General features: G+C 34.5%; 1 protein-coding gene and 1 long non-coding RNA gene across 6 annotated transcripts in view; both read left to right on the top strand.

Moving 5' to 3' along the window:
* The first annotated feature begins 3,096 nt into the window (after positions 1-3,096).
* The window catches only part of LOC126969958 (uncharacterized), a 238,884-nt gene continuing 223,445 nt past the window's right edge, over positions 3,097-18,535 (top strand). Inside the window, exon 1 of the long non-coding RNA XR_007730501.1 lies at positions 3,097-3,216. This is a non-coding gene — a long non-coding RNA (uncharacterized LOC126969958). The remainder of the gene's footprint in view (positions 3,217-18,535) is intronic.
* LOC126969884 (A disintegrin and metalloproteinase with thrombospondin motifs 1) overlaps positions 13,201-18,535 on the top strand; it is a 179,960-nt gene continuing 174,625 nt past the window's right edge. For all 5 annotated transcript variants that reach the window (XM_050815480.1, XM_050815479.1, XM_050815474.1 and 2 more), the window contains exon 1: positions 13,201-13,373. The gene's annotated coding sequence lies outside the window, so the exon portion shown is untranslated. The remainder of the gene's footprint in view (positions 13,374-18,535) is intronic.

The following is an 18,535-nucleotide window of genomic DNA, read 5'->3' as shown; positions in this document are numbered from 1 at the left end:
AGGGCTCTCCATATATAAGAATAGATTTCGTTAGATTGTCGCCGAACTTATCGATAGCTTCTTACATAAAATTCATTGTATCATTATCATTAGCCGGAAGACTTCCACTGCTGGACAAAGGCCTCTCCCGAACCCGTCCTGCGATGCCCTCATCCAAAGTATTCCAGCGATCTTGACCAGAACGTCAGGCCATCTTGTGGGGGGCTTACCAACACTGCGTCTTCCGGTACGTGGCCGCCATTCGAGGATTAAGAACTCATTGTGTAGTGAGGAGGAAGATACATTTTCATATTGAAGACCCCAAAACGGGGCCCATATGTCAGGCTCGGGTGTAAACACCCCCTACTGACTAAAAACCTCCTCTGTGCTGACAGCCCTAAAGGCTTTGACTACGAACCAGGCGGGGCTTATAACGTAGCTCACAGGTAGCTAACAGGGTCACACGGGGAGTCTCGAAAGGAGACTCGAACCTCGGAGCTACAGCTCGCTAGGCTGGTTGGAGAGGAGATCCCTAAGGATCTAATATATCTGTTATTGTTCCGCGAAGTACGGGCGGGTACTTTCATGGATATTTGACATATAAGACTTGAGTTATCTATATATATAAAAACTAGTGGACCCAACAGACGTTGTCCTGTACACACGTCTTAAATTTGAAAAATCGGTCCAGCCGTTTGGAGGAGTTCACTAACATACACACTCACAGAAGAATTATATATATAAAGATGGACGGAATTGAGGATCTAAACCAATCTCAAATTCACTGAAACAAACAAAAAAATCATCAAAATCAGTCCAGCCGTTTAGGATGTAGTTCAATGAATCTAAACCATTCTCGAATCCACCTGAAGACACACAGAAAGTTTCATTAGAATCGGTCCAGCCGTCTAGGAGGAGTTCAGTGACACACACGCACACAAGAATTATATATATAAAGATTAATTGCTGTTCGTTAGTCTCGCTAAAACTCGAGAACGGCTGGACCGTTTTGGCAAATTTAGGTCTTGAATTATTTGTGGAAGTCCAGAGAAGGTTTAAAAGGTGAATAAATAGGAAAATGCTGCTAAATTAAATAAAAACAACAAATTTGTTTTTCCTTTGATGTGACCATACATAATTTCTATGAGAGAATTTAATGACGCACGGTTTGACAGTTCTGCTGTGAAACAATTTCATTGCGACAGTAGGGTGCATATTTTACGAAGTAATTTTTGATGTTATGATATATTATTGGCAAATTCATATAAAAACATTATTCTATTTATTATATACATAACAACGTCTGTCGGTCAGCTAGTTTGTAATAAAGAAATTTGAATAAAAACATTATTATATTATGTTCCGTCTATCTTGTGATTTTAATTTGATCATGTTTAGCCGCACGATAATATATAGTAGTAGTTATCTTTTCCAATGGAATAAAAGTTTGTGAAATTCCTTTGCATGTTTCATGAATTCTTCCACCTTCGCACGTCACGCCACAAGTTAGGATATCATCCCCACCATCTGGATGTGAGGCGGTCCTGCACAGAGCGGTTTTCAAGGAGCTTTCGTACTACGAAGCTGTGGAATGAGCTTCCTTGTGCGGTGTTTCCGGGACGATACGACATAGGTACCTTCAAATAAAGCGCATACACCTTCCTTAAATGCCGGCAAAGCTATTGTGATTCCTGCAAGAGAATGTGGGCGGCGGTGATCACTTAACACCAGGTGACCCGTACGCTCGTTTGTCCTCCTATTCCATAAAAAAAATATCTTATTTGCTTGGGTTTTTAGATCGATTCTATAAAATATACAATCATAACAAAGCCGCAATGTAATGAATTAAAAATGGTAGGTTTTATAAGTTTAATTTTCCTTTTTTTTTTTATTTTTTTTTTATAAAGAGTTTCATATAAAACCATAAATATCACGTAAACTATATTTATTTACTTAGATTTTATCGGTAGGTACTATTAAATAGAGATTTAGTAGAAAGCCGCACTGACATATAGAATTGCAACATATATTGCCTTAATGTGATGAGTACGAAAGGGCATCTTGCAATGTTTAACATTTTATATTTAATACTATTGCTTCATGTCTTCCTAGTACAAATATATATGTCTAATGACATAATATATTGTATATATATACATATATTGGTCCACACGAATTTGTTTTTTTAATTTTTTTCACATTTTTTTTAAATTTGTTTGATTATGAGTCAGTATTAAAAAATACATACTTCCAATTTTCACCCATCTTCGATCAACAGTTACTTTTGTATCGCGATTTTAATATCGGCAATACAACGTTTGTTGGGTCAGCTAGTTTTAATATAATAACAATTTACTTATTTTAATATGGCGAAATACCTGTGATCTAGAACTAATCCATTGTGATCATTTTTCGGTAATGAGTTAATACGTTTTTAGGGTTCCGTAGCCAAATGGCAATAAACGGAACCCTTATAGATTCGTCATGTCTGTCTGTCTGTCCGTCCGTATGTCACAACCACTTTTTTCCTTCATACTGTCGAAACGTGGTAAGTAGATGTATTCTGTGGACCACATTAAGATGTTCACAAAAAAAAAAAAAACAATTAATTTTTGGGGTTCCTCATACTCATACAACTGAAACTCAAAAAAACTTTTTCATCAACCCCATACCTACGTGGGGTATGAATTGGTCTTTACAAATGATATTATAGTGGTTTCTAATATATTTTTTTCTTAACTGAATAGTTTGCGCAAAAGACACTTCCATAGTGGTAAAATATGTTCCCCCTCTCCTATAACTTCTAAAATAAGAGAATGATAAAACTAAAAAGAATATATGATTTACATTACCATGCAGACTTCCACAGAAAAATGGTTTGAACGAGATCTTGTCAGTAGTTTTTTTTAATACGTCATAAATCGTTAAAACGAACTACAAGAACTTTTATATTATGTTACTTGCTGCTACGGAACCCTTCATAGGCGAGTCTGGCTCACACTTGGCCCCTTTTTTAATTTATGTATATTTACTTCACTTGATTAGACCATGTAAATGTTATGTAATTACCAGTGGGAGGCTCCTTTGCACAGGATGCCGGCTAGATTATGGGTACCACAACGGCGCCTATTTCTGCCGTGAAGCAGTCATGTGTAAGCATTACTGTGTTTCGGTCTGAAGGGCGCCGTAGCTAGTGAAATTACTGGGCAAATGAGACTTAACATCTTATGTCTCAAGGTGACGAGCGCAATTGTAGTGCCACTCAGAAATTTTTGAGTTTTTCAAGAATCGTGAGCGGCACTGCATTGTAATGGGCAGGGCGTATCATTCACCTTATCAAATTACCATCAGCTGAACGTCCTGCTCGTCTCGTCCCTTATTATCATGAAAAAAATGTAAATATTTGTAAACTTTATAATAATTGCATGCTGTATCTGCCTTAAAAGACAATGCATTCTATTCATTCGCAGTTTATTAACTTTACAAAGAATACTGTATAAATGCTTAATCATTATCATCATCAAACGGAGGACGTCCACTGCTGGATAAAGGCCTCCCCAAAAGATCTCCACGACGATTGGTCCTGCGCTGGCCTCATCCAACGTATTCCGGCTATCTTGACCAGATCGTCGGTCCATCTTGTGGGGGGCCTACCTACACTGCGTCTTCCGTTACGTAGTCGCCATTCGAGGACTTTACTGTCCCAATAGCCATCTATCCATCGAACTATATGCCCTGCCCACTGCCACTTCAGTTTCATGTCGGTGACTTTGGTTCTCCTACGGATCTCCTCATTTCGGATTTGATTTCGCAGGGAATCTTAATACTTGTATTAATGTTATTATCACTGGTGGATTAAATAAATAAATAAAATATAAATGTATATTATTAATCTTGATTCGAATCTATATAAATAAAAATGAATTGCTGTTCGTTAGTCTCGCTTAAATTCGAGAACGGCTGGACTTGGCTAATTTTGGTCTTGAATTATTTGTGAAAGTCCAGGGAAGGTTTAAAAGGTGAATAAATAGGAAAATGCTCAGAATTAAATAAAAACACTACTTCATGGGCACCTTACCTGCTGATAGCGATTTTAATGATATTTTCTATTTGTAATTAATTAATTTTGTTAGATTATTTAAGTTTTATTTTATTATTATTTATATAAATAGCGTTGTTAATTATTAAGTCATATGTAAATAATTTGAAATAAAAACAACAATTTAGTTTTTCCTTTGAAGTGTCCCCCGTCGTTCCGAAATTAAATTGAAAGCATAGTTTAAAATGAATAACTAATAAGAATTTTTATAACTTTCTAACTTTCTCAGGAGGTAAAAAATAAACTTAATTTTAGCTAACTATAGTTGGTAGATTAACAACAGTTGTTAACTATCTATCAGATTATTATTATGTAGACTGACAAGTCATAAGTTTGAGAGTGACATTGAAGTATATAGGCTTAGAATGCAACGAGTTCGTGCAAATCAAACAGCCATAATATTGTCATTCGAGCTGACAAAACACCTGTCGGTGAACACACAAGGAGGTTTAATTCACCCACCATTGACGAAGTGGCTGTTGTTCTTGTGGGAGAAAATTTACAATCTAAAGCAATTATTAGACATTTTTTCTATTAGTGACAAGTTCATTAAAAACGCTATTTTCTTTATTATTTACAGGACAACGTCTGTCGGGTCAACTAGTAATATATATATTTTAAGGGATTCACAACCCGAGTGGTAAGAATGGAACTGTGCCACTAGTATCTATTAATTATAAGACTTCTATTAGTGAATATCTGTAATTAGCTCTAAGTTTTTTATGTATTTTTAGTTTGAGTAAATAGCTGTTGATATTCGTTTGAAATTTTGATATACTTATTCCAACACCGGATAGTATCCTGACGACCTGTATAGCCGAGTGGTTAGCGATCCTACCTACTAAGATAGAGGTCCCGGGTTCGAATCCCGGTAGGTGCAAGCATTTATATGATGAATATGGATGTTTGTTTCCGAGTCATGGATGTTCAAATATATTTATATGAATATATGTATATTTAAGTAAGTATATTGTATTAAATATATCATTTTCTTGTAACCCATAACACAGGCTATATATGCTTAACTTGGAGTAAGATAATTTGTGTAAAAAGTGTGTCAATATTATTATTATTATCCTTAAATATACGGCTTAGGTTCTATTAAGCTTTGCGCAGACTTTACTTAAGTAAAACATAGCTGAGTGTAAGATTAACGCAATCTTTGATTTTGTATTTATAGTCATTTGACAGCTGAAATTATACCAAGCATAAGTTAAAATGCAAAAGTCAAGTTCGAGTTTTATCAGCTAAGTTTCAGGTGAATAAAGTCTGAGCAAAGTTTTAGTAGGATCTATAGACCACAACATACGACCTTTGGTGTTGCAACTGGCTGAGAGCGGCGGTTCTTGCCTAAGGGCAAATGACCCTTACTAAAATTAATTCTAACATGGAACGACACTTTTGCTATTTATATTCAGTAGGAGCTAAAAAATGTGTTTGGCTACAAATCAACAAACGGAATATAACAATTCTTAAATTAACCTAAAATTCAACATATTTAATTTCATGGTTTATAATAAGGGACTCCGTTCAACAAGATTCCTAAAACGATTTCTACATTAAAATATTAAAAAGTTATGTGAGCGTTATCCAAATGTTTTAAGTTTTCTTAAGTATTAATTCCGCCAATATTTGTCTTTAAACGATTCGACACGTGTTTTGCCTCTGCAGCCTCTAATGCCTCGGGCATTGGATAATTATGGATTTTTGGATATATTGGATATTTATGCATGCAAAGTAACGCCTACTTCTATAAATATTAGCTTTAGTTTGAACGGCACCATAGCTTTTGAAATTACTTATTTGCTCAGGTTATCTCAAGGGAAGAAGGCAGGTCTGTAATGCCTTGATTCAATGAATAAATGAAAACACTTAAAGCACCACTCGCCCGCCCTGTCCAGTACGAGCACAAGTCCGCAGTAAGAGACGGGACGTTATCGCGAACCTACTACACTCACCCTGATGAAGGACCTCCGAATGGTCCATAACTATAGGCCGATCGTTTTCTTTTTTTATGGAATAGGAGGACAAACGAGCGTACGGGTCACTTGTTGTTAAGTTATCACCGCCGCCCACAATCTCTTGCAACACCAGAGGAATCACAGGAGAGTTGCCGACCTTTAAGGAAGGTGTACGCTCTGTTTTGAAAGGTACCCATGTCGTATCTTCCCTGAAACATCGCACAAGGAAGCTCATTCCACAGCTTTGTAGTACGTGGAAGAAAGCTCCTTGAAAACCGCACTGTGGAGGACCGCCACACATCCAGATGGTGGGGATGATATCCTAACTTGTGGCGTGTCGTGCGAAGGTGGAATTCGGCGGCAGGAATCAGGTTAAACAGCTCTTCGGAACACTCCCCGTGATAAATGCGGTAGAAGACACACAATGAAGCGACGTCTCTACGCAACGCCAAGTGATCCAGCCGTTCACAGAGCACTGGGTCCCCGACAATTCGAGCTGCTCTGCGTTGCACGTGGTCAAATGGATTGAGCTGATACTGGGGTGCGCCAGACCAGAGATGACAGCAATACTCCATGTGTGGCCGGACCTGCGCTTTGTAGAGCGCTAGTATGTGGGCCGGCTTGAAGTTATGCCGGATGACTGATTATCTCGACACCTGCCATAGTCAAATATTCAACAGTCTGTTTTGCAGAGTGCGCTGAAGCATTGTCATGGTGAAGGAGGATCCTGCTTCGAGGGCGCTGCTGTCGAATTTTTTTCAAGACAACAGGCAAACAGCCATTGACATACCAGTCTGCAGTTACTGTCCTTCCATCTTCTAGCACAACTGTCGCGAAATAACCTTTCCGACCAAAGAATGAGACAATTATCTTTTTTCCTTGACTTCTTCCTTTCTTTACCTAAGTTGGCCGATCCTCGAAAGGAACCACCCCCTGAGCTGATTGTCTTTTGGTTTCGGGTTCGTAGCAATATATCCAGCTTTCATCACCTGTGATGATGTCAAATACAGCATTTGAGTCACCGCCGTTGAACTTATCTAACATTTGGCGACACCAGTCCATGCGAAGGTGTTTCTGGTCGTCGGTTAAAGTATGGGGAATTCATCTGGTACAAAGCTTCCTGACGCCTAAATGTTCGTGTAATATTTTTTGAACTTGACTCATACCAAGGCAAGCCTAGTTGCCCGTATCTGTTGATAGGTCACTCTCTTATCTTCCTCTATCATGCGTCGCACAGCACTGATGTTATCTTCAGTAGTCGCTGTTAAAGGACGTCACGCGGATCATCATTGAGATTGCTACGTCCACGCTTAAACTCGTTAAATTAATTGTAAATAGTGGCACGAGCTGGGGCTTCATTAAAAAATGCTAATTGCAGCCTATCATAGCGTTTTTGTTGAGTAAGCCCACCACGAAAGTCATAATAAATGATATACCGAAAATTTTCTCGCGTTAGGTTCATTTTCACGTGTAACAAGAGTTTTAGATTTGCCGCCAATTCACAAAAACAAACGACAAATGATTGCAATATACTACATTAGGTTATCGAGGAGTTCTTATGTTGAAATTCAAAAAAGTTTTCATAAGCAATGTTTCTAACAGCTCTAAACATTTTCAGTGTTACCTACGTATGAACGGTTTTTGTCTGGGGAAGCTCCCCAACGAAAACGCTGTCTACATACACCCTTTGAGATGTATGAACAAAATAATGTATGGTTGAATTGTGTATCTTATATAGGTCTACAGAAAAGTCTGTGAAGGCATATGACTATCTATTATTTAATTATATAATCTATTATATAATTATAAGGTATTTCTTTATCTATGTACACCGATTACTCTGAGATTTATGATCCGATTTACGTAATTCTTTGCAAGTTCGATGCAGAATAGATGCCATTTGGTCCCATAAAATTTTATATAGTTTGGCTTAGTAGTTTTCATTTTATGAAAATTTTTTATGAAATTTTTTGTCTACCTCGATGATATAATTGTTTTTTTGTGTACGGCATTTTTATGAGTTTTCATTCAGGTTGATTATATATTATTATTAATGGAAATGTATGTATGAAATAGCTAAAAATTTAATTTAGTACATCTGTTATGCAAACCTTTACCTATAATATTAATAAAATACTATTATTTGTATGTGCTTCATATTGATAGCTTTGAAGTCGGTGCCAAGCCGAATGAAATAGTAGGTACCTACACTCGCCACGCGTGACTTTGAGCGGGATAGCTTCGTCTAAGAAATTCGTGTATTAAATTAAATTAAATTTTTGTTATTCTATAATTTTCCGTTTTTGAAGTCGGTTTTTTAAACGTAGTTTTTTTTTTAATTTTCTGTTGACTCAATAGCGTCTGTCAAGTCAGCTAGTTTGTATATAAAAGTTATGATAGCAAATTTTTTTTGTTTTTTTATGGAATAGCAGGACAAACGTGCGTACGTGGTGTTAAGTCATTACCGCCACCCACATTCTCTTGCAACAGCAGAGGAATCACAAGAGCGTTGCCGGCCTTTAAGGAAGGTGTACGCGCTTTTTTTGAAGGTACCCATGTCGTATCGTCCCGGAAACACCGCACAAGGAAGCTCATTCCACAGCTTTGGGAAAGAAAGAATGGAAGAAAGCTCCTTGAAAACCGCACTGTGGAGGACACATCCAGATGGTGGGGATGATATCCTAACTTGTGGCGTGTCGTGCGAAGGTGGAATCAGGTTAAACAGCTCTTCGGAACACTCCCAGGACGCCCAGCTTCTTCGAAACCAATTTGGCTTTGCCCTCCAGTTAGCCACGGAATTGGCAATCGCTCGAGATTTCGAGACCCAGTATTCCGATACTAGACGAGGCTTTAAGGGAAGTGTTATCGAAGAGCGGTGATACGACAAATAGGGTTTTTTTTAGTGGTAAACGCGCAAACTTGAGTCTTCTGGGGGTTAAATTTGACAAAGTTCAATTTACCCCATTCCGCGGACTTCTCGAGAGAGGACTCGATAGAAGACACAAGTTTCTCCCGGCAATGGTCGACGTTTTCCCGTGAGAGACTTGCATGGCCCGTGTATACGGCATCACCAGTGCTGTCGTCTGCATAGCAATGTATGTTGGAGGTGTCCAACTAGGCGACCTTATGCCTATTCAGCTATTTCTTCCAGGTAACCTAAGGATGTTTTATTGCTTAATTAATGAGGCAATAAATTAACAAAGATACTATAAACACACACACGAAACACATACAATTAAATATGTATATAATATACTTACAACTTACATTTATACTAACTTTTGAGTGTCTTTTTGACCTTAGTGAATCATTTATATTTCTTTCAGATGCAGGATTGCACATCTCTCTACACTGTAAAAAAATATATATTATATAAAATGCTCGTGTATATAAATTATCTCTAATATATAAAATTCTCGTGTCATGGTGTTAAACATTGAAGTCCTCCGAAACGGCTTGACCGATTCTCATGAAATTTTGTGTGCATATTGGGTAGGTCTGAGAATTGGACAACATCCATTTTTCATCCCCCTAAATGTTAAGGGTGGTCCCCGCCAAATTTTTTTTTTAATATATTTTTTTAATGTTTGTTTGTTTTTTTGATTATGAGTCAGCATTAAAATATAATTTTAATATCGGAAATACAATGTTTGTATATTTTGTGATTTGTGAATACAGTATTATTTTGTGATTTTTATAATATTCTATTCCATCCGCAGATCCGCAATAGGGTTGCAAGATGAGAATCGAATACAATAATTGTAGTACGATAATATATCTACGATATATTTGGTAGGTCTGAAAATCGGTCGTCATCAAAATTTTATACCGCGAAAATTTTAATTATTGAATTTCTTTTTAATTACTTTATATGGCAATGTAACGTTTGCTGGGTTAGCTAGTGAATATATATTTATGACGTGATATTATGAGAAAGCTCATGGTCGCTCAGAGGAGAGGGCTATGCTTGGAGTTTTCCTGCGATATCGAATCAGAAATGAGGAGATCCGCAGGAGAACCAAAGTTCCGGCATAGCCCAAATGATTGCGAAACTGAAGTGGCAGTGCGCAGGGCAATTAGTTCGACGGATATTGTAGTTGGGGCAGTAAAGTCCTCGAATGGCGACCACGTACCGGAAGACGCAGTTTTAGTGGGCTCCCCATAAGATGGACCGACGATCTGGTCAAGATAGAGAACAGCGCAGGACCGATCGTCGTGGAGATCTTTGGGGAGGCCTTTGCATAGAAGTGGACGTCTTCCGGCTGATGATGATTATATATTTATGATACACATAACAATAATACTTGATCTTAGTTGTACTAAGATATAATTAATTAAAGATAAATTATCTGTTTTTTTGTTCAGAAACAATGGCTTCGTATCTGTCGTCTTTTAAAATAAAAACAGTACAGGTTGCTGAAAAAAAATCAGGGTTCTGCATGTGAAAAAAGATTGAGAAGTTGCGACACGGACAGAACGTTTTTCTAGTGGTGGGTGATACAATCTGTTTTTTTTTTTATGGTAAAGGAGGACAAACGGCTGTGGTGCTAAGTGATCACCGCTGCCCACATTCTCTTTTAACACCAGAGGAATAACAGGAGTGTTGCCAAATTTTAAGGAAAGTGTACGCGCTTTTTTGAAGGTACCCATGTCGTATCGTCCCAGAAATACGCACAAGGAAGCTCATTCCACAGCTTTGTAGGTGAAAGAAAGTTCCTTGAAAACCGCACTGTGGAGGAACGCCACACATCCAGATGGTGGGGATGATATCCTAATTGTGGCATATAATAATAATAATAATAAACTTTATTTCACATAAAACAGAGGTTCACAACACTTAAATATATATGTACTACGTCTTAAAAATTAACTTATCTTAAATAAAATACAGTGTTGAATTGAACCTCTGATACCCATGATAAGATCTAACTTGTTTTATGGGTATCAGTGTTTGCGTAAATCACTTTATATTGGCTTGAGATAATAATAATTCATAATATATTATGTAGAATATTCCACATTATATCCTCAATAGTATTTATGCGTGTGGGCATGTCGTGCGAAGGCAGGAATCAGGTGAAACAGCTCTTCGGAACACTCCCCGTGATAAATAGAGGAGTGCAAACCACGTGAATAGTCGGTAAAATAAAAAGTCTAAATTTTGTTCTTTCAATAAAAAATCCATTTTGATACTATTGATTGGTATTTTCTTTCAATCAGTGATACTTGCTATTAAAGAGAAAAGCTTTTGCTTAAAATATTATCTAAAAATATCTATATTTAAGACAAGGTAACTAATTAAAGTACTTAATCTATCCTCCACCGTTAGTGGGATTGCTTAAAATCTTTGAATGAGTGATTTAAATGAGTCAAGTAAATAAAAAAATAAAATGACATATTTAAGCAAAAACACATACAGGCGACCTTTACATATTATGTTCGTTTTTAAATTAGCTAAAAATACTATTATAATAGGCTAATTTCAAAAAATTGTATTTAATATTTTAAAAAATAGTATTTAATCATAATTTTGAATTAAGAATGAACAAAGCTGGAATTACCATACATACCCTTCGGTCGAATTTAAAAAAGTATTTCACAGCGGGAATGAAACCCGCAATCATTTTGCTCGACTGCTAAAACTTTTAAACTAAAAACAAAAAGAAAAATAGTCTTTAATAATATAATGTTATTTTCTTCTTGAAGCATAACGGAATGTGATTAATCTAAAACAGAGTTTTATTAACTTATATCAACTAATGAAATACGTGTCATATTATATCATATATAATATTCTAATTATAAAAACTTGAATCATTTTTAAACTAAAGCAAAATGCACAAAGTTAACTGAGTTTTTAAGAAATTATTAAGCAATATTTATAATTTAACTATATGTTATTATTCGATTGAAAAAAAAAACAACACATTTTTTACATTCTCCTCACTGGTGGCTTCCTCTTATGGCTGAACTGATATGTACTCAAATATCAATGTCAAGACACAGCTTACATAAACCGCCGAGTAAAAGCTAGCTGCTAAATCTTAAAATCAAGATTTATGTAGATAGTAATATATTTGCGATCAATCACGTAAAAGCATCAAATTATTTTGCAGATTTTGTAATACACTGTATTATTATTATATACAAACAACTTTGTACGGAACCAGTAGTCAGCGTAAGCCTTAATCATACTTGGACAGTTTCATATTCAAAAGAAACATTAATCTATCAAGTTCTTATCTTAAATAATATTTTATAGTGAGATATATATTATTAAATGCCAAAGGGCATGAAAGCAATGAGAACTTGAGCATCATTAAATACAAAAAAGGGTTCTCTACATAATTCTTTAAAATATATTACATATACGAGTTTCCCTTTAAAAAAATGAGACAGGGATAGTTACAAAATAAAAATAGAGCCCGTTGATGTCTTTTATAAGGAAAAAGTTATATGAATGAAAAATATTTCTAACAAAAATGCTTATGACTTATTAGTTTTTCTATAAATATATTTAAATATATATGTTAAGAAAACTGGAAAGACATGATCCTAGGTATAAAATATTGTTATGTAAAGTTTGAGAAATAGAGTCATGTTGTTAGCAAACTCTATAATTAATTGCCATGGTGATTTCGATCCATGTAGCATTTGCCTACCACTTTTACTTATCAGGATAACAGTCCATATATTGTCATGAGGGGGTTATAAGATTTGTTTTTCCTTTAGATCTGCCTTGGAGACCATATTTCTTCGCCTCCTATAAAATAATAATTGACTCACTCTGTCTGTAGTAACCTTATGAATAAAGTATCTTTGCTAACTCAAATTCAATAACCTTAACTTATTTTTTTAAAGCGAAGTTAGCGTAGCATTAACGTACAAAATATTAAACAGAAATTAAACAGTCCTACTACATTAAATGAAAATTGTTTTACTCAACTTCTAAGCTACGATCTTCGACTCTAACTTTTAAAAACTGGTATTCCAATATGAAATTTTTGGGAAGCTGCTATCTAACGGTCTTAATTTTCCGTAAAGTCCTTAGCTGATTGGAAACAGGAAAAACAATAGCATTTTTCGAAAGAGCCCCACTCACTACCGAAGGTTTTATTAGCTAGTCCCCACGCCTTCTCAGACAGTTCACTCCACGCCGCCGTATGCGACGCGCGTCAATAGTTTTCCGTTCGGAAAAATTTTGTCGTGAGTGCCTGCAGTGTTGACCCTTTCCCGTCTGGAACTATTACGGATTATGTGTATGTTTGTTAGTGAATACAGTGTGTTTTACAGCGCTCCGGGACCACCTTTTGGCTGTTGATTCTTCCTATAGCGTAAGTAAAAGTGATTTTATGTTTACGTTTAGCGCCTTGATAAGAATTATCATACTTGTTCTAAGCTAAGCTTAATATTTAAATATTTTGATTACAAGGTTCCATTAACAGGAGAAATATATTCCAATTAGATTCACAAAGTCACATAAATATTGAGATGGTATTTAAAATATTAATAATTAATAAGTTCCAAGTTTTTTTAATAATTGGTACTATTCATTCCAATACCTGATACTAAAAAACTAGCACTAAACTTCTAATTTACTTTTAGTACTGATACAGTCAATGTCAAACTTAATGTTATATAACCACTGGCAATAAATTAAATAATATACAATTTAAGTGCGAATTTGAACAAAAACAAGAGTCACGATTGATTTCCGAACTATTAATTAATCCATATTTTATGATAACATATGACATTTAAATATCAACAGTTTAAATGTATTATAAATAGTATTAATAATATACAATCAGTCATTACGTACAAATGATCTTCGGTGTTGCGCAAGTGATTTTGAAACTGAAAGTGTTCTTACGAAAGACTCTATATCCGTAGAACGTAAGAAACGATAATGTAGAGTTTTATAAGGTCACGTAGTAACACTATACCTTCTAAATCTTATTAAATAACTATCTAGTGTCCCCGTTAACAGATGAAGGTGACTAAATATAAAAAAACGGGTTGCACTCCGGCTGTGCCGATAAAAATGAAAACTTGAACATTAACGTTGTGCATTTTTGAATATTTTGGAATGGTTAGGGAATAATTTCGTACGAATTGCTTTATTTATCAGTATAAAAGTTAGCATTTATGTGGCTAAATACAATATTCATTTATTGCGCTATCGGACACAAAAATGATAATTTATATTACATAAAAAACTTAACATTTCAGAACTATTATAATAATTATTTTACATTAATTTTAAGTTTATCTGTCAGAAAAATCAACTTTCATCAATTATTTCAACGACTGTCTCACGAATTTTGTGATCAGGTCACGTGTCCTGACGCGAGTTGAACATTTTATTCCCATCCCAAGAATAGAGCTCAGCGCCGCTAAAGAAGTCTTCACTTCAAAAAAGCTGACCGCATAAAAAAAATCCCGGAACGTTGGACTTACTTTATTACTTATATTATTTGAAAACATAAGCATGTCCTTCCAAGTACTGATCTATATTCTAATTGGTTATTTTATTTATTGAGTAAAAAAATGTTTTTAATGAAGGTGCAAATTATTTATAAAAGTACTTAAGGTAGACTTTTATCATTATTGACTATTCTAAGATCTCTACACATAGAAAATAATATTTAAGTACTAGCTGACCCAGCAAACGTTGTATTGCCGATATTAAAATCGCGATACTAAAGTAACTGTTGATCGTAGATGGGTGAAAATTTTAAGTTGTATTTACTTTTTTAATGCTGACTCATAATAAAACACATTTAAAAAAAAAGTCAAAAAAATTTAAAACAATAATTATTGTCACCACCTTTAACATTTAGGGAGATGAAAAATAGATGTTGTCCGATTCTTAGACCTACCCAATATGCATTCAAAATTTCATGAGAATCGGTCAAGCCGTTTCGGAGGAGTTCAAAGTTTAACACCATGATACGAGAATTTTATATATAAGACGGAATATTAAATACATATTATTACATATATTATGTTTTACGTAACGTAAAATATAAAATTGTACCAAATTCTAAATAATGCCATATATTTATTTGATACTCATAATATAATCTTGCAAGAGCAGAGAGATAAGGAAATATTTGATAGTGTATTTACTGTCGTTAATATTTGATCGTTGCATAAATTAATTAATAGATTGTACTATCGAGCTTAGGTTGGTGTAATAAGTTATCTGTTTGCAGCTACGTAAATAATATTGATTTAAAAAGTTAAAGAAAGGCGTCATGCGAAGAAATTACTACTTATGACAGTAATCACGACCATCATCTTCACAAAGAATACTTCCTTACACAAACAATGAATTCAACCTCTAAATTTTGATGCATCAAATATTATGAAATATTTTTAATTTTCATGAAATTCTAGCTGACCCAGCAAACGTTGTATTGCCGATATTAAAATCGCGTTACAAAAGTAACTGTTGATCGTAGATGGGTGTAAATTTGAAGTTGTATGAATTTTTTAATGCTGACTCATGCGGACCACCCTCAACATTTAGGGGGATTAAAAATAGATGTTATCTGATTCTCACACCTACCCAAAATGCACTCAATATTTCATGAGAAACGGTCAAGCCGTTTCGAAGGAGTTTAACTACAAACACCGCGACATGAGAATTTTATATATTAGATTTTATAGATATATATTATTTAAACATGATTCATAAATTTGATGCAGCACCTAACACATTTTTTTTTATGTATTAGTATATTACAGCCATTGTAAATTGTCTATTTGATCGAAATGAGTGGCCATTGAGTTTCTTGTATTTACTTCTCTCGAGCTCTAGTTTTTCTAAACATATGGTAGATCCAATAATTTAAAAGAAATTTACACAGTGAAGATTTAAAAGCGCTTAGTTTATGCCTAATTGAATAAAGTTTATTTGAATTTGACTGTGAAAGAAAGAGAGAGAGGGTTTTGATCAAAATCTTTGGAACCATATCCGAGATATACACTACTAGGTTTTCCAAAATACGGTGGAAAATAATGGATATAAAAATAAAATAAAAAAGCTTTTTATTCCCATACTAAATTACATAATTAAGTTAAGCTAAATTTAAAAATTAAAACAAACTTATAATTATTGTTAATAAACTTAACTTAACTTAAGCGTAATATTATAAGAACTTAAAAAGAGAATAGTTTTATGTTAGTATTTTTTTTCTATTTCTTAATAATAAATGTTTAATTAGTAGTATGGACCCCTCTTTGGGTGAAGGCCTCCTCCATTTTTTCCACACTATTCGGTCTTTGCCCACTATTAGCCAGTCTTTTCCAGCGTATTCAATCACATCATCAGCCCACCTCTTACACGGTCTTCTAACTTTTCTAATACCCACCGGCCCTTTCCATTTCGTTGTCTTTATCGTCCATCTGTTGTCTGTGAGTCGTGATATATGACCGGCCCATTGCCATTTTAGTTTCAATGCGTGGGTCAGTGCATCTTTTATTTTTGTTCTTTGTCTAATTAGAACATTTCTTATCTTTTGAATAATGGATATAGTGAATGTGTATTAATGAAGCAGTCCTATCGGTGGCGGGGAGTGCGTAGCGCGGGGGGAGGAACTATCGTTTTAACATATTCGTCAATAATTCGCTATTTCCGTGGAATAATCTCTCAGATTGTTTTTATTTTCTTTCTTCAGTAATAGAATGTAACTGATAAACTAGTTATTTTTTGGTAATCTTCAAAATAATAGTACTTCTTAAATATTAACAATTTGTTATGTTTTTTATTTATTTATTAGGTTTATTTACAATCACTTACAATAATACACACAAATATAAAAAGAAGAACTAAAAACTAGGAACTAAATGTAGTGATGTACTTACAAATAAACACAGCATGCACAGAAGTAATTAATTTTAGGTATTATATACAATAAGTTACAAATTAAACATTTTTTTTTAATTAATAAATGAGTTAGCTATACACAGTTACATTAATTTTCCAATTATAACATTATTAAAGATTACCAATGATGCTGCAAATGGTCTTGCGGAATTTGGCTAAGGTATCAGCAAATATATTAATATCAGCTACGCTATAAGAATTTAAAATTTTACATAATCGAGGGACTGGGGAATTGGTACCTAGGACCTTTTTAAAGTGATAACTTTCACTTCTAGGATTAAAAACAAAATGATAATGATGAAGATGAAGCCACAACCTGAGAATTGAACAGAGCATACAAGATTTTATGACGATACGTCACTCGAACGGTTAGCTCTGTTGGTTAGAGCACTGGCACGGAACGCCAGAGGTCGTGGGTTCGAGTCCCGCATCGTTCATAAAATTTTATTTGCTTCTTAAATATTATTATTATTATTAAATATTTATGAAAGACTAAAAGAGTTTTAATTATACTAATTAATAAGTTGTAAATAGTTACTATTTAGGGAAGCAAAGGACACAAGACAAAAAATCTACTTACACACATAGTTAAATAAAATATTTGATTATTATATTAAAACCCTCCATCTTTAAGCGAATAGTTGCTATTGTATATTTAAAAGATCTAACGTAATAAATTTTACATTAGTAGAATTCACGATTGTAAAAATCCCACAAAAACCATGCCAAAATAATATAACATTAAAAGCAATGTAAGTTCGTCTGCCACAAACGGCCAATATAACTTTTTATTCATAACTTTTGTGTATTAATATTCAAAGAGGTCTTATTTACGATGTGATTTGCGAAAAGTTGTCGTTAACATGAAACCGGTTCGGTTAGTTTTGTGTCATAACCTATGAACTATAAAGATTTTGTTAGACTTCTAGTCACTATTTTATGTATGTACCAGCCGCCTAGTTAGCGAAGAAGTGTCGTAAACATTTTCGCCCATTTTTTTTTATATAAGACGGGGCAAACGGGCAAGAACCGCCCATGGACTTTCGCAACAGCATGGGTCAGGAGATGCGTTGCCAGAATTTGTTTCTTTTACTTTAAGTAATCTTTTAATTGGATTCGCCCCAGTTTCATACGGGTGGAATGCAGAAAAATTGTGAAGTATCTGAAGATATTTGTGCACACAAATTTTGTTTGAAAATAACGCGCAAAAGAGCTGCAGCCATGAGAAAAATACTCAATTCTAGACAGGCAAAAGAGGTGTGTCTGAATCATCAGCCGTTGTTTTAACCTTTGATAATTTCTAAAGCATACAGTAGAATTATATAGAAAGAAAGAAAGAAAAACATTTATTTCACAAAACACTGATAGGATACAGTTAATATAAAAAGATAAAAGTACAAAACAAACCAAAAAAGAACGTATTTCAATAGTAATAGATTTAATATTAGAGAGTTCCTGTGCAGTGCAGGAAATGGGTTACCGACTCAGGATTATCTGTGACACGGCCGTGGCTATGACACAGCACTGATTTTCAGCGGTGCCCGTTTAACTTTGGAGATACAGTGCGCTCGACACATAGTAAACAATTCCTAATAATAATAT

Source organism: Leptidea sinapis, chromosome 19, assembly GCF_905404315.1.
Source record: "Leptidea sinapis chromosome 19, ilLepSina1.1, whole genome shotgun sequence".
Lineage (NCBI taxonomy): Eukaryota > Metazoa > Arthropoda > Insecta > Lepidoptera > Pieridae > Leptidea > Leptidea sinapis.
This window is presented reverse-complemented; position numbering and strand designations above follow the sequence as displayed.